Source organism: Saimiri boliviensis, chromosome X (assembly GCF_048565385.1).
Source record: "Saimiri boliviensis isolate mSaiBol1 chromosome X, mSaiBol1.pri, whole genome shotgun sequence".
NCBI classification, from domain to species: Eukaryota; Metazoa; Chordata; class Mammalia; order Primates; family Cebidae; genus Saimiri; species Saimiri boliviensis.
This window is the reverse complement of record NC_133470.1, coordinates 133,929,059-133,954,168: the sequence shown is the minus strand read 5'-3', so window position 1 is coordinate 133,954,168 and position 25,110 is coordinate 133,929,059.

The window sequence follows — 25,110 nt, the reverse complement described above, 5'->3', positions numbered from 1 at the left end:
GTTTAGGTTTCACTAAATTTAACCTTTTTTTTTTTTTTTTTTTTTTTTTTTTTCTGAGAGGGTGATGTTTTAAAACTTCTCCCACAAGAGCAAATGGAAATAAATATTCACAGATTCCTTACGTTTGATCACATTTTAATCTACCATTTTCAGATCTTTCACTTTAAACTAGGCTGTTGACTAGCGACAGCCCTTCAAAGTTACCTGGCCTGACAAACACATGACCAAAAGAAGAAAATTATTTTATGTACATAAATTTCTTATAAGAGTTTTCTTTGCTGACTTTTTGTCTCCAACTACCCAATTAGTAATGTTTCTTTGCTTCTGGTGAAAATGTGTTTAAGTCCTCAAAGCTACCTTTATCATCTGATATTATTGTTTCCTTTGGTATTGACAGAACAAAAAAATAACAGCTTCAAGGTATGCTCTCGGCTGCTATCATTATTGCTAATTAGTTTGTTCCCCTTAGACCGATATTACTTCTAGCACTTTCTGCTGATTAAAAAGAGGTTGGAATATTCACTGCATAATAATATCAAATTTGAGTATGAAGCATATCCAGTTTCCCATGTTTAGATATTCTGTAACCTTCACATATTAGTAATACACATTACAAAACAAGTATTTTAAATTTAAATTACAGAATTGATTAGGATCTAAGCAATGTGACTGCCTTCTTAGAAATAATAAAAAGTTGTATATATTAGAATATCATAAATAATTGAAACAATGGAAATAAGAAACAGAATAGCAAAGATGATTGTCTCTATCTATAAAGTCCTCGTTAGACTCTGCCAAGCTCTGTTCATTTCTACTTACACTGTTCCTTAGGAAAGATACTTATGTTTAACTTAGTATCTATCTATTGTCCCCAAATAGTTCAAAAGCATATATCATAATGATAGCTTAAGGGAATTGATGTTATTCTGATTGGAAAAAAAAAATGTCTTGGTGGTGACCTAATTACATATTGCAGAATTATGAACGGATGTGAAAGTTTTGACTAAGAGAACAATTTTTATTAGTTTTTAAGAGTTAGGAGAGTCTTAAATGCCTTCAAATCATTAGCTGTTGGATACCAGCATCTGGTTAATGCAAACTTCCAACTTGTAATCCACTTGAATCTCTTGCAGACATTGGAAACTAAATCTGTGGGGAAAATGGACTTATAGAATTTGAATATCAAATATTCAAAGAATTTGTCTTGCCTTTTGATTCTCTGTGCATGTCACTGTGGCATACATTACCATACTGAAGATAATTCATTGGTACTTATTCTTAAACTCTTGAAAGTCACAGATTTCAGAGCATTGTATAGGCATCCTTATTCCGCATTCAGAGGCATTTCAGTCACTGGCTATAAGCATTTCACTGTGGCAGTTTTGTGAGTATGTATATTGGTGTCAGCCTATCTGCATTCCTGGCATAATTTTACCCATTACTACCTGTGTGACCTTGGCCAAGTTACATTCCTGAAAATAAGGTTAATAAAAATATTTACCTCAAGGGTTGTGCTGATTCAATATGAATCATCCATGAAAAGGAACTAACACATTGTCTGGCAGAGATTGAATTTTGTTTTGCTTTGTTATCTATTATTATTAGGAGGACAATCAAGGAGCAGGTATCGAGGTACTCCTCTGAATTTTAAAGTGGCTAAAAATGTCCATGGAGAGGAGCTAAAAACTGACTAGAAAATCATATGCCTGTAAGATCTACCTTGTCACATACTAGTTTGGATGCAGGCTATATTTCTAACATCATTACTAAAAGTAAAGAAATTTTGTAATTGAATAAAATATATTCCAAGTCTACCAAGTATGGTCAAGTAATTTTTTGTGCATACACACACACACACACACACACACACACACACACACACACAAATATATATATTGATATGATTTGGCTGTGTCTCCACCCAAATCTCATCTTGAATTGTAACTCTCACAATTCCCACATGTCATGGAAGAAACCCAGTGGGAAGTGATTGAATTATGGGGTAGATATTTCCTATGCTATTCTCATGATAGTGAATGAGTCTCATGCAATCTTATGGTTTTAAAAATGGAAGTTTCCCTGCACAAGCTCTCTCTTTGCACCATCAATGTAAGATATGACTTACTCTTCCTTGCCTTCTGCCATGATTATGAGGCCTCCCCAGCTATCTATGTGCAAGTCCATTAAAACTCTTTTTCTTCCCAGTCTTTGGTATATCTTTATCAGCAATGTGAAAATGGGCTAATACATATATACATATTTATATATACATATATGTGTATATATATATATATTATCTCAAGAGAAAAAATACTCACATACTTCACATAAACCAGAATTATTGATTTGACTATAAAGTCTTACTGAAGAAATATTTATCAGTAGTATTTCATCTAGTTTCATATTATACTTCCTCCCTCTCTTATTCAGAGATTGAACAGAAAAAAGAGTTGCTAAACCGGAATCCTAAATGTAATGATTATGAGCATACCCAGCGGGGCTTTGCAAGAGAGCCAAAGATTTTTTAAAAAGCCCTTTTTGGGCCCTTACTCAGATGAAAAATGAACAGTAGATGAGATATTGAAAGAACTGATTATTTGTTCAAAATAGAAAGAAAAAGAAAGAAAGAAAGAGAAAGGAAGGAAGAAAGAAAAGAAAGAAAGAATTAAGAATTTCTGGTTCTCACATAGAGATGAGAGGAAAAAAATGGAATGCTCACCAGAAGCTTCCTGGAAGATTTTTTCTTTCTGCCCAATCATAAAAGGAAGGAAGAAATAAAGAACAGCTGTGTGGCTAATAAAGTAAATGGGGATATTCAGCTTGGATCACTGTTTTCAAAAAGTAGCTGTTGATATCCCTGTGGGTATCATGTAATGTTCGGATTTTCAGGTTTACAGGGGTGAGTAGAACACATTTAGTTAGCATTATGAAGTGAAATGCTAGAATAATGGTCATGAACATTAGAAAGGAAAAAGACCAATTGCTATCTACATCAATCCTAGAGAATCTGTGAAGGATTACCCCCTTCTATATATTCTCTAGTGCTTTGTCCAGGCCAATTTTAAATAGCTTCAGCAATAAATTTCTGCCATTTCTTCTGGGAAACCATTCCACTACCTAATTAAATGTCTGAGATGACAACTTTTCCTGACATTCAAATTAATTTTGCCCATGTTCAATTGAAACCTGAAATTTATATTTCTATAGCACATGCTTGTATAAGCCCAAGTAACTTCCCTGATTCCTCAGTGCCTACAATTTTTAATACCTCCTCAAAATTTTGGTAGCCAGTTGCAGTGATTTTCTTTGTCAAAAATGATCAAGATCAGTGACTATACATATTTTTATTATAGGCAAAAAATGTAAGTTATTTCTAAAAGCAAACAGATGAGTTAGTGACCAGAAAAACATGGTGTTAACAAGACCCAAAGCCATTAAGGAAATTGAATCTCATAACACAAACAAATTGTAGACCTTTTTTACTCCTTCAGGCCTGGAAGGTCACTAATAAAGCACTCCGTTTTTCACAAGGTGAAACAATCTCCTTTTGACCTTCTCTGTTATTACTCAGTACACATGCACATGCTCTGTTTTTCTAACAACTGGGAGAGGCAGGAGGAGCAACCTAGACATAAACCAGGGATGTAGAGTTGCCCAGCTTCTTCTGTGTATCACCCACATGAGCTCTTTCCACCTCCCAAGATTTGACAAGAACCTAGCAAACACAACCTACAAAATTTTGTTTAGGTTTAAAATGAATCCATTCCTAGGCAGAAAATGTGCCCTGGCATTGTCAATGCTACAATAAAGAGATGGAAATTTAGAATTTCAAATATTGTTTATAAATGTGGAAAAGATGTATTGATGTTGTTTAGTTTTGATTTGTTATTTTCAAAATAAACCAGTTGCGATATGATTCATGCACAAGTTAGATTTTAGGGATGAGTCAGAGATTACGCAGTCCTTAAGTGGAATATTTTGGGTAATTTTTAAGCAAATAGGATAATTTCAGAGAAAATATATGCAAACTTTAGAGTGTTTGGCAGAAAGTGGGCAGATAGATTTCTTACCATTATGGAAAATTGCCTGGTAGGCAAGACTCATATTAAAGTTAGAATATATAAAACTTCAAAGTGGTAATATTTGTTAAACTCTCAAAGTATAACAGAGTAGTCAAAGTGATTCTAAATCTTAATCTGGCTAAACAAGCACCCCGCCAATATTTTGCTGATCTTTCTAAGACTTGCCAGTGTTATAGTTATGTTATTCTCCTGTTAGAAAGCTTCAGTTGTTTGAAAAGGGACATTATAATAGTTATTATCCATAACATTTCAGAAAATTATTTAAATTCAAATTAACAGTTACCTTAAGCAATGTTTATTTGTATTTATTGTCTTGTAAATATATGGTGCATAAAATAGTTAATTGCATGTTCTACATAAAAAAATCACAGTTCTTACCCTCTAAAACTTTAACATTCCACTGCAGATACAGCAAAGTTCGAAACTAAAATGGTTAATAAGAAAAATGATATTTAATCTAAGCTCTCTCTCTCTCTCTGCATATATATATGTAAATACTTCAAATCTACATTGCATGATTTTCACTAATTATTTCCAATTTTCAATAATATAAAAAATGAGAAAATACAAAACTCAAGGAAAAAATCAAATAGAGAAGTGGGGAAATAATGATAAGTTATGGTGATGAGCGTAGAAAAAAGAATACTGAATCTACAAAGAGAAACATACAAATATTTTAGCTGACACATAGGAGCACAGAAGATAGTGATAGCAATACTATCTAGGTTATTATAGAGCTACAAGGTAGTGAGGGAAAACATCAGAAAATAATGATAAGATAAACTCAAAATAGGTTAGAAGTTAATCTTAAAGGTTTTTAATCAGTTAGATATTGTCTGCAATATCAGTGATATAAAAGCACATTTTATAAACTGAACAGGAGGGTTTCTCTCTTAAATTATTTGAGATAGAAACTCTTACAAGATTTTTGGAGAGAGAAGGAAGCAGTTGTGTTTAAAATGTTGAAATTTTCTTCATCTAATATGAAGAGATATATGAGCATAAAAGAAGCATTGAAGCATCCTATGATTTTAGGGAAGGTGACTTTGAGGAGATACCAGGCTGTCCATAGGACATTTGAATGTACTGAATGTACTGCATAATGATTTCTGTTACCCTATGCACAGAAACTTGAAATATTTAAGTTACATAAAAAATTCAAAACAACACAGCTTAATTAAGTCTAAAGATGGAAAAGGGCAGAGCAGGCAGATATGATTAAGGAGGAATGCAAAGTGTTCTATAAGCAATAAACAGATGGTTTTTAAAAATATATCTGCTGGGAAAATGGGAAGATCTATAAAAAGCAAAAAAAAGATAGACAACAAAAGGAATACATATATATACCCACATATTATTGAACATTAAACTGCTGAGAATATTTAAATACAAAACATTTTAAAAGTGTATTTGAAGGTAAATAATTGTACAAAAAAAAAAAGAGACAGGATTAAGTAGATATGAACAATTTTACATAGAGAAAACAATTTACTTTTTTTCCAAACTTTAATTTTACGGGTTTTAAATTGGGGAGAATACATTAAAATTCTCTCTTTTATTGCATTCTAATCCCTATAATGTCAAACTATAGGTATAATGTACATTTATAAGAACAAGCAAAGAATCCTCTTCAATGATAAAATCTTTATCACACTTGCATGTTTATAGGGAAATTTTCTCTGTACCAAGCGTTAGTTGAGGGTGTAAAGATAGTGTATAAAAGTAATTACAGCTATGATTCATTAATTACATTTAATTTTAAAGATAAAAGTCCTAATTGTAGGCAAGATTAGCTATTTGCAGTTAGAAAATGTTAAAGGTAAAACTTTTGTAGTTTTTGTGCTGCTTCCATATCCATAAAACATTGCTGGCTTTTCCTCTTGTCATTTCCATTGTTAGTCAGGCATATCTTGTTTTATCGTGCTTTACTTTATCAAATTTGATATATATTGAGTTTTACACAAATTGATGGTTTGTGGCAATCTTGCATCAAGCAAGTCTATTAGCACCATTTTTTTCTAACAGCACTTGCTCACTTCATTTCTCTGTATCATATTTTGAGAATTCTCACAACATTTCAAACTTTTTTATTATTATTACATCTATTATGATCTGTGATCAATCATCATTGATATTACTATTGTAATTTTTTTGAAGTGCCACAAGCCACTTAAATAAATATTGTGTGTGTTCTGACTGTTCTACCAACTTACTGGCCATTCCCCTGTCTTCCTCCCTCTGTTTGGGCTTCCCTATTCCCTGAGAAACAAAAATATTGAAATGAGGCCAGTCAATACCAATCCAATGGCTTCTAAGTGTTAAGCGAAAATAAGAGTGGTATATCTTTCAATTTAAATCAAAACCTAGAAATAATTAAACTTAGGAGGCCTTATCAAATGTCTAGACTTGTAGCAAAATCATAAGCCAAGTTGGGAATGTAAACAAAAAGTTCTTGAAGAAGATTAAACGTGCTACTCTAGGGAACACAGGAATGATAAGAAAACAAACAAACAAAATCTTAATATTGACATGGAGGAAGTTTGAGTGGTCAGGATGGAGGATCAAACTAGTCACAGTATTTCTTTAAACCAAAGCCTAATCAAGAGCAAGGCTCTAACTGTTTATTTCTATGAAGACTGAGAAAGTGTGGAGAAGAAAAGTTGGAAGATAGCAGAAAGAAATCGTCTCCATAATATAAAAGCACAAGGAAAAGAAACAAGTTCTGATGTAGAAGGTGCAACAAGTTATTGAGAAAATCTATCTAAAATAAATAAGATGGCTGCAGTAAACAAAACAACAAGTTTTCAATGTGGACCTTATATTGGAAGAAGATGCCATCTAGGACTTTCATAGCTAGAGAAAAGCAGTCAATGCCTAGCTTCAAAATTTCAAAGTACAAGCTGACTCTCTTCTTAGAGGCTAGTGCATCTGGTGATTTTAAGTTAAAGCCAATGCTTATTCGACATTCTGAAAATCCTGGGGCACTTAAGAATTATTCTAAATCTACTCTGCCTGTACCCTATAAATGGAATAATAAAGCCTGGATGATAGTACATCTGTTTATAGCATGGTTTACTGAATATTTTAAACCTACTGTTGAGACCTACTGCTAAGAAAAAACAGATTCATTTCAAAACATTACTGCTTACTTACAATGCACTTGGTCACTCAAGGTATCTTGAATATGTATCAGCAAAAAGGAAATAAATTAATGATATATACCACAACTTGGATGAATATAAAGTCATTATTCTTAGAATAAAAGCTAGCTTCAAAAGGTTATATAGCATAAGATTCTACTCATATGACTGTGAAAACACAAAACTACTATAATTTAAAACATATCATTAATTAGAAATGGGTGAAGAATATGATAATAAAGACATAGAACTGGAAATTTTGGACACTGCTGAAACTTTTCTTTATCTTGATTATGGTGATAGTGGTTGCATGAATCTATATATATATGTTAAAAATTCATATAATGGTAGGCAAAAATGTACTGTATGAAAATTTAAAAAGTAAAAGAATAGTAGAATGAGGTGAAGGAGGCTGGAGTAAACTCTTATTAGTGAAGGCCGGCTGTGTGTCTGACATAAAATGAAGAACTTTAATGTACACAAAACATTTCACCTTAATAGAACAATTGTTAATTGCATATTATCAGCTCTCTGGTTAATATTTTTTAGCTTAAGATATAGTGGGAATTTAATGATCATAATCATAAAGTTTTCAATTTCAACCAATGCTTTCTTCTTCTAAGATATTTAGGGGCAATTGTTTTCTAGGAGGCATCATTGTTTCTGATAAAATATTACATTTTGAAAAGACATCTTAATTGATTTTTCTTGGATTGATATTTAAAATGAGAAAGAAATTTTGAAGGGTGAGAACTTGGTATAATTTTGTGCTCTTATAGTTTTAACATTTTATTATTTTAACTATTGTATTTGAAATAATAGAAGGTGATATTTCTAGAAAGCAAATAAACACATATCTATCATATATAGAATAAGTTTTGTTTTCAAAGCAGAAATAAATATATTAGCTATTATGTAACTTAAATTAACAACTTCATTTACAAAAAAATAAGCTATGCTTCTTTTAGAAATATCTATTTAAGACTTTTTATTTTTATTTGATTGGTCATTAACACTTTTTTACATACTACATATAATGCTGTCAGTTTTTTGAAGTATAATCTTTAGAAAAATAACTCTGTTGAAAATGTAACATAAACATTTATTTAGGTAATGTGGAAACATTTGAGATAATAAGGCTGGTTCAACAAGCATATTGAAAAACAGGGGTTATATACTTCACCAGAAAAGGGAATCTGAAATGTTTGCTGAGTTAGAAACAAAACAGGTAAATGTCTACAGGGCAATAAAACATCACCTTTGTCATTATCTTTTCTACCAGACGGAAATTTGTAAGTGGACAGGTAACTTCATATGGTTTGTGTTCTAATTAAATATTAAATTACAAAGTAAAATACAAGTACATTATCCTAAATAATAAATACTACAGCTATGTACTGGCACTGAAAGTAGATTATGCTCTATCTTCCCCTAAAAAAAAATACTTGAGCATCAACACTGAAGCTTGAAAGAAAAATAAATGTTAAATACAAACACAGATTTTCACTTATCTTACAAATAATTTCTTTCTTTCTTCTCCTCTTCCCTGACTCATGAACAAAATAAAATGTGAATATTGTCAAATGTAGACATCTAAAACCAGATCACCCTCGATGCTTGAATAATTTTAAAGTGTTTTCTCTTTCGAAATATTTCTTTTTATTCTTTGTCAATGTTGACTTCACACTTTTCTTAAATCTTTTTTAGCGATATTTTTACAGGATCTATTCAGTTCTGTTTTCATCCTCCTTTGAATTCCTATCTTTGATATTGCATATTATGAGTATTTCTATATATGAAACTGTAACCCTGGCATTTACAAAATGTGGCAAAGTTTATGGCCTTTGGAAGAAAATAGGGCAATTAGACATATTCAGCTGTTCAACTTTGTGACCTTATCAGCCAGATTTTCTCTATTCTTTCTCTGTTTTACAAGTAAGTGTTCATTCACTATCAATACTATTACCACTGTTTTCAACTATTGAATTGACCTTTGGTTTTGTAAACATCGGCATATCAACCATTAAAGTGCAGTGAAAATTTGTAACTGCAATTTATCATAAAATTTCCAGAGACAGTCTGCAAAGTAACACACTATTAATCACAATCACAGTCAGAATTCTCCATGTCTGCTGATAGCGGGGAGGCACTCAAACTTTTTTAGCCCAAAGGTATAATAATTCAGAGTTCTATTTTCTAGGACCAGAAAAAAAAAAACCCTATAGTTATCACAAGAAGGAAGTGAAGGTAAATATGAGCTTCATACTGAGAAAATAATATAAATCTTTATTTATCATAGTTAAAGGTAAGGAACTCTATATTTCTAATTTGTTAATATGTATTTCCTATCATGTTCAGTTCTTTGGTGACTTTAACTTCAAATAACCAAAGACCCAAATAAGTACTCACCACAAATACCAGTAATTTGATCCAATTAGAAAGAATTGGTTTTTCTCCATGTTTTATTTTTTAGCTCTTTCAGATCCCTTCATTCAATGCCAGAAATAATTTTTTCCAACTGTCCACCTCTGTCATATCTGGCTTAGATAAACATCTATAAGAAGAACATGTTCATTAATTTACACTATAATATTAATAATTTTCATTATGGGCAGCAGTATTTAATGTGCCCAGTATCTAGAGGAAATACTTGATTGTAAGTAGTCAGCAGAAACTTTATTTAAGGTATATTTAATGTATAAGCATTGGTAAATCAACCATTAAGTGCATTACTAGTCTTTAAGAATAGTTCTTGGTGTTGTCCTGACTCACTCCTATTTGCAAATATTCTTCCAATTTCTGTAAATTACATGAGATGATAAATTGTTGTTGTCTCTTCATTGCTCCTATATATCTTTTTTTTTTTTTTTTTTTTTTTTTTTTTTTTTTTTTTTTTTTTGAGACGGAGCTTCGCTCTTGTTACCCAGGCTGGAGTGCAATGGCGCGATCTCGGCTCACCGCAACCTCCGCCTCCTGGGTTCAAGCAATTCTCCTGCCTCAGCCTCCTGAGTAGCTGGAATTACAGGCACGTGCCACCATGCCCAGCTAATTTTTTGTATTTTTAGTAGAGATGGGGTTTCACCACGTTGACCAGAATGGTCTCGATCTGTTGACCTCGTGATCCACCCGCCTCGGCCTCCCAAAGTGCTGGGATTACAGGCGTGAGCCACCGCGCCCGGCCTGCTCCTATATATCTTGTTTCCAATCCATCCCACTCATGTACACCTGCAAAAAACCCATGAAAAGTACAATTAAGTTATGAATATTTAAAAAAATAATTGCTATATACACTATGTGGTAGCCATTGAACCAGACTTTTAATTCATTGTCTCATTTGACATGCGCAGTATATTTTTAAGATATCATTATTCTAACCTTTATAGACAAGTAAAACAATTGTCAGCACAGAGCGGTTTAGTGCTTAAGGTTTCAAACTTGAATGTGCCAGTTTCCAAAATTAGATAATTTTATAGAATATTGTGTTTATTTCTTATCAATATGGGGCGTTTTAAAGTTTTGCGGTATTTGGCTTCTGAAATATTGAAAAGGGCTCCCATTGGAAATGGGATTGTATAAAACAAAGCTTTATAAAAAATAAACACAGTATCTCTTTGTTCACTGAGCCACTATGACTGTGTTATGTTCATCTTTGTTTAAAAATACATTTAGGTAAATATTGAGAAATTAGCATTCTGAGGCAGTTTTAATATGTACTTTACCTGAAGATAAGGAAGTAAATATAGTTTTTATGGAAATGCTCATTAGAGAATGTGAATAAAGGAAAATATGGAACATGATAATGGATAGTAGTTTGTTTTTAAAGTATATTTCATCACAACATTTCTAAATACATGTGCATGTGCGTGCACACACACACACACACACCCCTCCCCCTACACACATATATATACACACACACATACATACACAAAGCAATAAGACACCCTAGAAATTCCCACATGGCATATAGGAATTATGTGTCTTCTTCTGCTTATTTAGAAAAACTACTATAAAAAAATTAAGTGGTTTGGCTGTGACTGATTGGGAATAAATGTAAAATTACACTGATTTCATGCCCACTTTTCTGATCAAACAACAAAGAAAGGTCTCCATGTCTATCTCTTTTCACTTCCAATGTTGTTATCCCACATGGGGCTCTGTAAAGACAGCATAAAGGCCCTCTAACTAGTCTCTCCAAAATTCATTGAATCTTCTACATCAATAACAGAGCATTATGATGAATAATCATAACTCTGATAACTTTGATAACTATGTTATCAAAACTTCCTAGAGTATTATGATAATTGTGTTTCTCATGCTCACAATCCTTGGCTGGACAATTGTCGCTGACCAAATGAAATCTTGTTTTCATAGTTTTTTGACTTTGGAGAGATCTTAGAGTTGATACCATGCAGCCCTCTCATTTGCCAGGTAGAAAAACTGAAGAGGGAGTGGTAACTATTTATGTGAGGGGTTCATTTTTTAAAAACTTTTTCAGCATAGTACATGGAATTTAATGGTGTCTCATCACTCAAAACACAAATCACTCATTCTTACATATTCAAAGCACTTTGTAATATAAGTCAAAACCACTTTCCCAGTTTTATCTATCAATATTCCCCTGGATTACAACCATTTAAATTTGTACATGGAATTATCTTGCATAAATGTCTTTTCTTACATATTTCCTACTTTATACCCAGTCATTTAGTGTAAGACTATTATCCCATCTTTCAAATTTCAGGTTAAACATTATATTGATAATCTCATTTGGAAGACTATCTTTTATTTATTCATGCTTATGGCAAATTTCAGCCTCTTAAAGCATAGACCCCATTGTGTCTTGTGTTCACATTCTATCTATTCTGTCTAATTCTAAGTTTTTAAACACAGATTCTGATCCTTGGACACCTATGCCTTCTTTACAACATCTAACATAGCACATTGCATGTAATAGGTGCAAAATAAATATTTGTAGCATGAATAAATACAGAAGTGAATTACTGGAAGTTATCAGGGGTTCTTTTCACTTATTTTATGTGATGCTAAAACACCCAGATATTTATAACATCTGTATGGTTGGCATCAAATAGTAGTAAAACATATGCATGATTAACAGAATTTCCTTACTTTTCATCTGGCTGCTTTGGCATTGGAAAAACAGCTCTAGTCTTTCAAAACCATACCATTTCTTTGGTATAGGTATAGTATTTTTCTTTGATTGAATAAAGACCTTCAATTAAGAAAATTGAATAAAACCTATTTTAAGGCACATCTATTCAATAAAAAAACAACAGAAGTCTTTTTTTTGTGTGTGAATTGCATCAGTCAAATCTAAGTAATGAATATAGTCTTGTGTATGTGTACATGTGCAAATATTCTCTTCCTATTGATTGAAACTTTTGGCACTCATTTCTATGAAGCACTATGCACATTTTGTGATATTTTCTTTTATTGCAATGCTCAGATGGATTATGCATCAGCCATCAACAATCTGTTTATGAAAGAGGAAACACTCTGGGAATTGTCAGTAAGACCATCTTCATATCAGTGCATACTAATGAACATTTGCTTTTCAATAAAACTGCTGGGCTCTGCAAAAGTAGATACTTGATAATAGATTTACTTTTTGTTTTAAAAAGAATTTGTATTTACAGGAAATGGTAGATGGACTAGATAATCATATTTTATACTACTCTCGGTAAATATTTAGAGCAAAAAAGCACATAAAAGTAAAAGAAAGAATGCACATCAAAAATATACCTTAATATTACATAAAATATGGTATATTGGAAAAGTAAAATGTTAACAACTTTTCATGTTGCAGAACATAAAATTCTTTAGTAACTATTTTTATTCAAAACTATTTTTCTTTATGACTACTTAAACTTACAAGTTGCTATACTTTGATTAAAGTGTATTTCTAGTCTTACAATTCTGTGTGAAAATTTACAAGATGTGCTTACAATGCTGAAAGTATAATAAGTATTTATCATTGATTTCTACTTTGGCTCATATTAATGAAGGAGACTTTAAATCAAAGCTACATACAGTGCTTGAAATCTGTATCACAAAGGGAAATAGAGAGAGAGAGAGAGAGAGAGAGAGAGAGAGAGAGAGTGTATGTGTGTGTCTGTGTGTGCACGTGCATAACGTTTGTTTGTTCATTTCTTCTCAAACCTCCTTTGTAAGTGCTGACCATTGGTGCAACTTGGAGTTAATCTATAACCAGGTCTGTGGGGCCATATAATTTGTGTTTGTCTTGACAAGTCAGATACTGACAGATTACATATAATGCGGAATGAAACAGTGACCAAGTTGTGCATCTAGTTCCCATCTTTGGTCACTTTGGAGATATATAGACATAAATATCTCATAGACTTTCTAACATGGTTGCTACATAATCTAAAACATAAAAATAAACTAATATAGTTCCCCGAAAAGTATAACTTTCTTGTTGCTCTGCTTTGTTAAGTCTTCCCCAATGATCAAAACCAGTATCAACACATTTCTCTTTTTTTCTGAGTAGAATGGAACTCATATATATTTTTTTTCTGTTGCGGATTTAAAACAATGACTGATTTTTTAAAATAAAACTTGATTGTTTTTGAACCACTGCTGTTGAGTGTGTGTCTGGTTTCTGGATCTTTGTAACACTCTTGTATTTATACCCAAGAGTGAAACTAATGCTGTAAGCATGAAAGCTGTATTACAAAAGAAAATAATTTATTGTTTACCTTTTTTAGAAAAGCTGAACTTCTGACTTTTTAACTTTTTAAAAATTTTGAACATCAACTTCAACATCTGTTTGAGTCTGACTTTGGATATTGGTTCTGCTAATCTTACGCTTCCTGATCTTAAACTGTTTCTGGGGCATGGCATTCTCTTTCTTGTATCTTATGCCACAGTTCTCCACCTTATCAGTTTTTATCCCGGGTTCTGTCATTTTTTTAAGACCTACAGCTTGTATACCTACTGATATTAGGTGAAAATGCATTCTGTTCTCTTGTACCTTTTCTAAATAAGCCACAGGATAACACTGATTACTTATGTGAATTTTTACTATCAAATTCTAAGATAAACAAACTTAATAGAATCCCATTCCCACTTCTACAATTGATTTCTATTTATGTGCTTAGTGTAATATGAGACAATTTTTTTAAACTTAAACACCCAAATTTTCTGCAACTGACCACAGCATGTACCTTTTTTAACATGGTAAAATAATCAACACAGTCAAGCTAATTAACATATCCATCACTTCACATAGTTATCTTTGTGTGTGTGTGTGTGTGTGTGTGTGTGCGTGTGCACGTGTGCGCATGAGCAGTCATGCTGAGGACACTTATTGATACACATAAATGCATGCAATTCATTAGATCTCCAGGACTTACTCATCTTGAAAGACTGAAACTTTGTACCCTTTGACTAACATTTTCTTTTTTTATTTCTTCTATTATTTTCCCATGGGGAAAAAATAATCTATTAACCTTCTGTAAAAAAAGGTTTATTTAATACTTTTGTTTGTTTCTTCTAAAGAATATATATGAAAAAATAATTTAATGTTTATTTAAATTAATTGTTACTGTTTTATACAACCATGTAACTACTACTCAGAACAATATTACCACCAGAAAGTTCTCACATGCCTCCTTCTAGTCATTATTCCCAACTCTACTGAAGGCAATTATTTTCTAATTTCTGTCACCATAGTTTTGCCTGTGCATGATCTTCATATAAAAGAATCATACAGCATAAATTTCTTTGTGTTTGACTTCTTTTACTGTGGTAAAAAATAAATGAGATCTACCTTCTGAATAAATTTTAAGTGTCTAGTACAGGATTGTTAACCATATGCATTGTTGTACAACACGTGACAAGAACTTCTTTATTGTGCATAGTCCCATGGAACAGAAACTCACCATTTCTACTTTCTCTCCCACTCCCCAGTCCCTGGCAATCACTTTTCTGTTTTCTATTAGTTTGACTACATTAGGTACCTCATATTGGTGGAATGATGCAGGGTTTGTCCTTCTGTGATTGGCTTATTTCACTTTCCATGATGTCTTCAAAGTTCATCCATGTTGCTGAATATGGTAGACTTTCCTTATATCTTAAGGCTGAATAATATTTCATTGCATTTTTCTTTATAGATTCATCCAGAGATTAACATGTCAGTTATTTCTACCTCTTGGCTATTGAGAATAATGCTGCAATAAACATGGGAGTGCAAATATTTCTTAAGATCTTGTTTCAATGCTTTTGTATAAAGTGGGATGGTTGGATCATGCGATAGTTCTAGTTTTAATTTTTTTGAGGAAACTTTATACTGTTTTCTATAGCAGTTTTACCATTTTCATTCCTGGCAACAGTGTAAAATGATTTTGATTTATTCATATCCTCTCCAAGGCATGTTATTTTCTGGTTTTGTTTGTTCATAATGGTCATCCTAACAGTTATGAGGTGATAAATTTTTTGTGGTTTTGATATATGTTTACTTTATGCCTAGAGTTGTTGAATATCTTTTCATATACCTATTGGTCATTTGTATGTCTTCTTTGAAGAAGTATCTATTGGAGGCCTTTGCCCATTTTTAATCAGGTTATTAGTTTCTTTGCTATTGAGTTGTAGAAATTAATTATATGTTTTAGATATTAACCTTCATCAGATGTCTTGATTGCAAATATTTTCTCTCATTCTGTAGGCTATCTTTGCAGTCTGTGGCTTGTTTCCTTTACTGTGCTGAAACATTTTAGTTTGATATAGTCCCACTTTTCTAATTTTGCTTTTGTTGCTTGTGCTTTTTATGTAATATCCAAGAAACTGCCAAAACCAATGTCATGAAACTTTTCCCCTATGCTTTCTTATAGATATATAGTTTCAGGTGTTATGTTTAAATCTTTAATAAATTTTAGGTTGATTTTTTTTTGTATGGTGTAAGATATGGACCAATTTCATATTTTGCAGGCAGATATCCAGTTTACTCAACATTTGTAGAAGAGGCAATTCTTTCCACACTGTTTAAATTGGTACTGCTGTTGAAGGTCACTTGACTGTATGTTAATAATTTTATTTCCAGGTTCTTTATTCAGTTCTGCTGGGGTGTATGTCTCTCTTCATGCCAGCATTGTTTTTCTTTCTGAAAAATATTTTGGCTGTGCCGGATTCCTTGAGATTTTATGTAGATTAATTTTTTTTCATTTCTGCAAAAAAGTCAAAATTTTGATAGAGATTTTATTGAATCTTTAGATTGCTTTGAGTAGTGTCAACATTTTAACAGTAATACAACTTTCAATTAATAAACATGGGATGGCTTTCCATTTATTTGTGTCTTTAATTTCTTTCAGCAATGTTTTAAAGTTTTTAGTATTTCGTTTGCCTTCTTGGATAAGTTTATTTTTAAGTATTATATTATTTTTATGTTATTGTAAGTGAGATTGTTTTCTTAATTTCCCCTTCAGATTGTTCATTATTAGTTTATAGAAACACAACTGATTTTGTCTGTTAATTTTGTATCCTTCAATTTGCTAAATTTTTTTTATTAGTTCGAATAGTTTTTGGTGAAATATTTAGCATTTTATGTGTATAAGAGGATGTCCTCTGTGAACAGAAATAATTTTCGCTCACAAAGCCTCATTGACAGTACACTTGGTCACCCAAAAGCTCTGATGGAGATGTACAAGGAGATTAAATGTTATTTTCATGTCTTCTAATACAATATCCATCCTGCCGCCTTGGATGAAGGAATAATTTGACTTTTAAGTCTTATTATTGTATTTAAGAAATAAGGCTATAGTTGCCACTGATTGTGATTATTCTGATGGATCTTGGCAAAGTACACAAAAACATCCTAGAAAAAAGAATCACCATTTTAGATGCCATTAAGAAGATTTGTGATTCATGGGAGAAAGTCAAAATATCAACATTGACAAGAATTCGGAAGATTAAATTAAACATAAGCCTTCCAAACTTTACTATGAGAGTGAAGAAAGTCACTAGCAATGTTGTGGAAATAAAAATAGGAATAGAATTAGAAGTGGAGCTTGAATATGTGACTGAATTGGGGGAAATCTCATAATAAAACTTGGATGGATAAAACCTGGATAAAAAGCTAAAACCTGGATAAAACCTCTTTGTTTTCGTTTTTAGTATGCTTTAAATTCTGGGGTACATGTACAGAACATGCAGATTTGTTACAGAGGTATACACATGCCATGGTGGTTTGTTGCACCTGTCAACCCATCATCTATATTAGATATTTCTCCTAATGCTATCCCTCCCCTAATCCTCCACCCCCGACAGGCCCCAGTGTCTGATATTCCCCTCCCTGTGTCAATTCGTTCTCATTTTTCAACTTCCACTTATGACTGAGAACATGCTATGTTTGATTTTCTGTTCCTGTTTTACTTTGCTGAGAATGATGGTTTCCAGCTTCATCCATGTCCCTGCAAAGGTCATGAACTCATCGTTTTTAATGGCTGCACAGTATTCCACATTGTGTATGTGCCACATTTTCTTTATCCAGTCTATCATTGATGAGCATTTGGGTTGGTTCCAAGTCTTTGCTGTTGTGATCAGTGCCTCAATAAACATACGTGTGCATGTGTGTTTATAATAGAATAGTTTATAACCCTTTGGGTATATACCCAGTAATGGGATTGCTGGGTCAAATGGTATTTCTAGTTCTAGATCTTTGAGGAATTGTCATACTGTCTTTCACAATGATTGAACTAATTTACACTCCCACCAACAGTGTAAAAGCATTCCTAGTTCTTTACAACCTCTCCAGCATCTGTTCTTTCCTGACATTTTAATGATCACCATTCTAACTTGCATGAAATGGTATCTCATTGTGGTTTTGATTTGCGTTTCTTTAATTACCAGTGCTGATGAGCTTTTTTTCATGTTTGTTGGCTGCATAAAAGTCTTCCTTTGAGAAGTTTTTGTTCATATCCTTCACCTAATTTTTGATGGGTTTTTTTTTTTTTTAGGTAAATTTGAGTTCTCTTAGATTCTAGATGTTAGCCCTTTCTCAGAAGATAAATTGCAAAAGTTTTTCCCATTCTGTATGTTGCCTGTTCACTCTCATAATAGTTTCTTTTGCTATGTAGAAACTATTTCGTTTAATTGGATCCCATTTGTCTATTTTGGCGTTTGTTGCCTTCACTTTTGGTGTTTTAGCCATGAATTCTTTGTCCGTTCCTATATCCTGAATGGTATTGCCTAGGTTTTCTTCTAGGGTTTTTATGATTTGAAGTCTTACATTTATGTCTTCAACTCATCTTAAGTTAATTGTTATATAAGGCATAAGAAGGAATAGAATTCCAGTTTTCCCAACACCATTTCTTAAATAGGAAATCCTTTCCCTATTGCCTGTTTTTGTCAGGTTTGTCAAAGATCAGATGATTGTAGATGTGCAGTGTTATTTCTGAGGACTCTCTTCTGTTCCGCTGGTTTATATGTTTGTTTTGATACCAGTATCACGCTGTTTTTGGTTGTTTAAACTTGTAGTATAGTTTTAAGTCAGGTAGTGTGATGCATCCAGTTTTGCTCTTTTTGTTTAGGATTGTCCTTGAAGAGGTCATTCACATCTCTTGTCAGTTCTATTCTTAGGTATTTTATTCTCTTTGTAGCAATTGTGAATGGGAGTTCACTCATGATTTGGCTCTCTGTTTGTCTGTTATTGTTGTATAGAGAAGCTTGTGATCTTTGCACATTGATTTTGTATCCTAAGACTGCTGAATTTGCTTATCAGCTTAAGGAGATTTGGGGCTGAGATGATGGGGTTTTCTAAAAGTACAATCAGGTCATCTGCAAACAGAGACAATTTGACTTCCTCTCTTCCTAATTGAATACACTTCATTTCTTTCTCTTGTCTGATTGCCCTGACCAGAACTTCCATACTACGTTGAATAGGAGTAGAGAGAGGGCATCCTTGTCTATGGCCAGTTTTCAAAGGGAATGCTTCTAGTCTTCACCCATTCCGTATAATACTGGTAGTGGGTTTGTCATAAATAGCTCTTATTATTTTGAGATGCATTCCATCAATACCTAGTTTCTTGAGAGTTTTTAGTATGAAAGGCTATTAAATTTTGTCGAAGGCCTCTTCTGCACCTGTTGAGATAATCATGTGGTTTTTGTCATTGGTTCTGTTTATGTGATGGATTACGTTTATTGATTTGCATATGTTGAACTAGCCTTGCATCCCAGGGATGAAGCCGACTTGATCATGGTGGATAAGCTTTTTGATATGCTGCTGGATTCAGTTTGTCAGTATTTTATTGAGGAATTTTGCATCAATATTCATCAGGGATATTTACATGAAATTTTCTTTTTTTGTGTGTGTGTGTGTCTGTGACAGGTTTTGGTATCAGGTTGATGCTGGCCTCATAAAATGAATTAGGGCAGATTCCCTTTTTTTCTATTGTTTGGACTATTTTCAGAAGGAACGGTACCAGCTCCTCTTTGCATCTTTGGTAGAATTTGGCTGTGAATCCACCTAGTCCTGGACTTTTTTTGGTTGGTAGGCTATCAATTTCTGCCTCAATTTCAGGAATTGTTATTGATCTATTCAGGGATTTGACTTCTTCCTGGTTTGGTCTTAGGAGAGTATATGTGTCCAGTAATTCATCCATTTCTTCTAGATTTTCTAGTTTATTTGCATAGAGGTGTTTATAGTATTTTCTGATGTAGTTTGTATTTCTGTGGTATCAGTGGTGATATCCACTTTATCATTTTTTATTGTGTCTATTTGACTCTTCTCTCTTTTCTATTAGTGTGGCTAGCAGTCTGTCTATTTTGTTGATCCTTTCAAAAAAGCAGCTCCTGGATTTGTTGAATTATTTGAAGGGTTTTCCGTGTCTCTATCTCCCTCAGTTCTACTCTGATGTTAGTTACTTCTTGTCTTCTGCTAGCTTTTGAATTTGTTTGCTCTTGCTTGTTTAGTTCTTTTAATTGTGATGTTAGAATGTTGATTTTAGATCTTTCCTGCTTTCTCTTATGGAAATTTAGTGCTATAAATTTCTCCCTACACACTACTTTAAATGTGTCTTAGAGATTCTGCTACATTGTGTTTTTGTTCTCATTGGTTTCAAAGAACATCTTTACTCTGCCTTAATTTTGTTATTTACCCAGTAGTCATTCAGGAGTAGGTTGTTCAGTTTCCATGTAATTGTGTGGTTTTAAGTGAGTTTCTTAATCCTAAGTTCAAATTTTATTGCACTGTGGTCTGAGAGACTGTTTGTTATCATTTCTGTTCTTTTGCATTTGCTGAGTAGCATTTTCCTTCCAATTATGTGGTCGATTTTAGAATATATGCAATGTGGTACTGAGAAGAATGTATATTCTGTTGATTTGGGGTGGAGAGTTCTGTAGATGTCTATTAGGTCCACTTGTTCCAGAGCTGAATTCAAGTCCTGGATATGCTTGTTAATTTTCTGTCTTGTTGATCAGTCTGATATTGACAGTGGGCTGTTAAAGTCTCCCATTATTATTGTGTGTAAGTCTAAGTCACTTTGTAGGTCTTTAAGAACTTGCTTTACGAATCTGGGTGCTCCTGCATTTGGTGCATATATATTTAGGATAGTTCGCTCTTCTTGCTGCATTGATCCCTTTACCAATACGTAATGCCCTTCTTTATCTCTTTTGATCTTTGTTGGTTTAAAGTCTGTTTTATCAGAGACTAGGATTGCAATCCCTGCTTTTTTTTTTTTTTTCTTTTTTGCTTTGCATTTGCCTGGTAAATATTCCTCCATCCCTTTATTTTGAGTCTATGTGTGTCTTTGCATGTGAGATGGGTCTCCTGAATACAGCACACAAATGTTTCTTGGCTCTTTATCCAATATGCCAGTTTGTGTTTTTTAATTGGGGCATTTAGCCCATTTATGTTTAATATTGTTATTTGTGAATTTGATCCTGTCATTATGATGCTAGCTGGTTATTTTGCATGTTAGTTGATGTAGTTTCTTCATAGCACTGGTTGATGGTCTATACAATTTGATGTGTTTTTGCAGTGGCTGGTACCAGTTGTTCCTAAGCTTAGTGTTTCCTCCCAGAGCTCTTGTAAGGCAGGCCTGGTGGTGAGAAAATCTCTCAGCATTTGCTGGTCTGTAAGGGGTTTTATTTCTCCTTAGATAATGAAGCTTAGTTTGACTGGATATGAAATTCTTGGTTGAAAATTATTTTCTTTAAGAATATTGAATATTGGCCCCCATTCTCTTCTGGATTGTAGGTTTTCTGCTGAGAGATCCACTGTTAGTCTGATGGGCTTCCCTTTGTGGGTAACCGGCCTTTCTCTTGTCTGCCCTTAACATTTTTACCTTCATTTCAACCTTGGGGTGAATCTGACAATTATGTGTCTTGGGGTTGCTCTTCTTGAGGAGTATCTTTTTGGTGTTCTTTGTATTTTCTGAATTTGAATGTAGGCCTACCTTGCTAGGTTGGGGAAGTTGTCCTGGATAATATCCCAAAGAGTGTTTTCTACTTGGTTCCATTCTCCCCATCACTTTCGGGTACACCAATCAAATATAGATTTGGTCTTTTCACATAGTTCCATATTTCTTGAAGGCTTTGTTCATTTCTTTTCACTCTTTTTTTCTGTGATCTTTTCTTCTTGCTTTATTTCATTGAGTTGATCTTTATTCTCTGATATCCTTTCTTCCACTTGATCAATTTGGCTATTGATACTTGTGTATACTTCATGAAGTTCTCGTGCTGTGTTTTTCAGCTTTGTCAGGTCATTTATGTTCTCTAAACTGGTTATTCTAGTTAGCAATTCATCTAGCCTTTTTTAAAGGTTCTTAGCTTCCTTGCATTGGGTTAGAACATGTTTCTTTAGCTTGGAGGAGTTTGTTTTTTTCCCCCACATTCTGAAGCCTAATTCTGTCAATTTGTTAAACTCACTCCCTGTCCAGTTATGTTCCCTTGCTGGCGAGGAGTTGTGATCCTTTGGAGGAGAAGAGATGTTCTGGTTTTTGGAGATCTCAGCCTTTTTGTGCTGGTTTCTCCTCATCTTCATGGATTTATCCACCTTTGGTCTTTAAAACTCTTTATGGATGAGGAAATAAAATTTATTTTTAAAAGAAATCCATTCATCCACTGATGAACACTTGGGTTGATTTTATAGTTACTGTGAATACTGTTGTAATAAACATGGTACTTCAGATCTCTCTTCTATATATTATTCAGTCATAAGAAGAATAAAATACTGTCACTTGAAGCATCACGGATAGAACTGGAGGTCATTATGCTAAGCAAAATAAGCCAGACCCAGAAAGACAAATATGACATGTTCTAACTCATGTGGGAGCTAAAAAAGTGGATCTCATGATGATAGAGAGTAGTGGTTATCAGAGGCTGGGAAGGGAACAGGGAAGTAAAGGATGATGAGAATTTGGTTAATGGATACAAAAATAGAGTCAGAAGAAATACATTCTAGTATTTGATAGCGCAGTTGAGAAATTATAGTTAACAATAATTTATTGTATATTTCAAAATAGCTAGAAAAGAAAAATTTTAATGTTTCTAACACAAAGAAAAGATAAATGCTTGAGGTGATGGATATTCCATTACCCTGATTTGATCATTACACATCGTGAACATGTATCAAAACTTCACATGAACCCCCAACTATGTAAAATTATTATATTTTAATAAATATTAAAAATTAACAAGAATTTTTTTGAGATGGAATTTACACCTGGTAAAGATGTTATGAACATTGTTGAAATGAAACAAATCATTTAGAATATGACATAGACTTAGTTGATTCAACAGTGGTAGGGTTTGATAGGATTGACTCCAATTTTAAAAGGAATGCTACTGTGGGTAAATGCTATCAAATGGCACTGCATGCTACAAAGAAATATTTTGTGAAAGAAACAGTCAGTTGATGAAGCAAACTTCATTATAATCTTATTTTAAGAAATTGCCACAGGCCTCCCCAGCCTTCAGCATCTACTACTCTGAGTAGTCCACAGTCATCATCATTAAGGCAATATCCTCCAGGAACAAAAAGATTATGATTCGCTGAAGGTTGGGATTAATAGACTCTGGTATAGTGTAAAAAATTTTTATGCGTACTGGGAAAACAAAAAATTAGTGTGACTTGCTTTATTGTAATACTTGCTTTATTGCAGTGGTATAGAGCTTAACTCACAATGTCTCTGAGATATGCCTATAGCATATATTCCACAAATACTAATTTCTATTTATTTATTTATACTTATTTTTATTTATTATTGGAGACAGAGTCTTACTCTGTCACCCAGGCTGGGGTGCAGTGGCATGATTTCAGCTCACTGTAACCTCGGTCTCCTGGGTTCAAATGATGATCTTATGCCTCAGCATCCAAGGTAGCTGGAACTACAGGGGTGCACCACCATCTCAGCTAATTTTTTTGTAGAGATGGAGGTCTCACCATGTTACCGAAACTGGTCTTGAACTGCTGACCTCAGGAAATCCAGCCACCTCATCTTCCCAAAGTTTCAGAATTACAGGCATGAACCACCAAACACGACCAAATTATTTATACTTACTTATTCAACCTATAGGTTTACCTTTGGTATTAAATAATGTTTGTAACCATAAAACCATTTTAATTAATATGATGTCCACTTCTTTCTCAAACAGTTAATTCTTAATATCATATTATTAAGCAGAAAAATAATTGAATAGGTTTACTTTGCCTAATGGAACTGGAACTGGAATTTTAATTAAAGGAATATTAGTCAACTTTCAGTCCAGAAGAAGCAAACAATCTTTTGTAAAGAAAAGAAAGAACTTTTCAATTTAGTTTGCTTTTACTTACAAATTGACTCTATAATAATTTTTTCCATGTGCAATTTTGATGTCCTTCAAACAAATGAACAACTGATGAATTTTTTTTCACAAAATAGGGAAATAAGTATTTACATTAATTAGGATTGTGCACAATAAGCAAGCAGGTGACTTCAGGATTTCAAGTGTTACATAAGGAATCCAGTTTAGAACTACAATATAATAGAATTCCTAACTATAACATTAATTTTAAAGTTAAACAGCAAGAGGAGATGACAGAGATTTTATTTTTTCCAAAAAGGGATTAATATTGAAAGAAGGAGCCTCTATAAAAACTTGACTTTAAAATGTTTGAGTCCCTTGTAAAATAAAGTAGATTTCATTGAAAACATGTTTTTGTTTTAATTATAATAATATTTGTCTACTTGACACACATCTATATAAAATTTTCCTATATCAAATAAATGCTAAGACGGACAGGATAGCAATATCCAATGCAATCACTGAACTCTAGAAAATATTTTGCTCTATGGAGTTAGATATATTTAGGTCAAACACATAGTATATTTTGCAATTAGTTGTAGAGTAGCAATTAGTAAGCTATTTTTTTGGGCTCTTCTGACACTCAGTTTTTACCAAAAGAAAGCATGTTGCGGTTCTCTGCTAGTTTATTGCAACTTGATTAATAGTTTTTTTTTTCTAGAATGGAAATTACATTCAAGAAGATAAGCCATGCTGAATATACTGTTGTGATATATTTTTCAGTGCACATTCCAACAATTTACCATTAGATCCTAAAGTAGCACGCTCCTGATTTGTGACAAGAATGTAAGTGAGCTTATCCTCTAAAGCATTTGGGGGAGACTTTTCCTACTCTTTTGTCCTATACATGAGTATGTGGTTATATTTACATGAACAATTTGTTATAGCTATGATAATTAAGCGCTTTTGATTGAAAATGTTCTCTTAGAGATGATTAAAGGTTTCTATAGTGCACAGGCTTATAATTTATATTTTAATTTTGAGGGACAACCAAGTGTCTTGGTTGCTCAAATAGATCTTTGTGAAACATGATGGTTTTCACTCTTTTGTACAAACTAAAAAAAAATAAA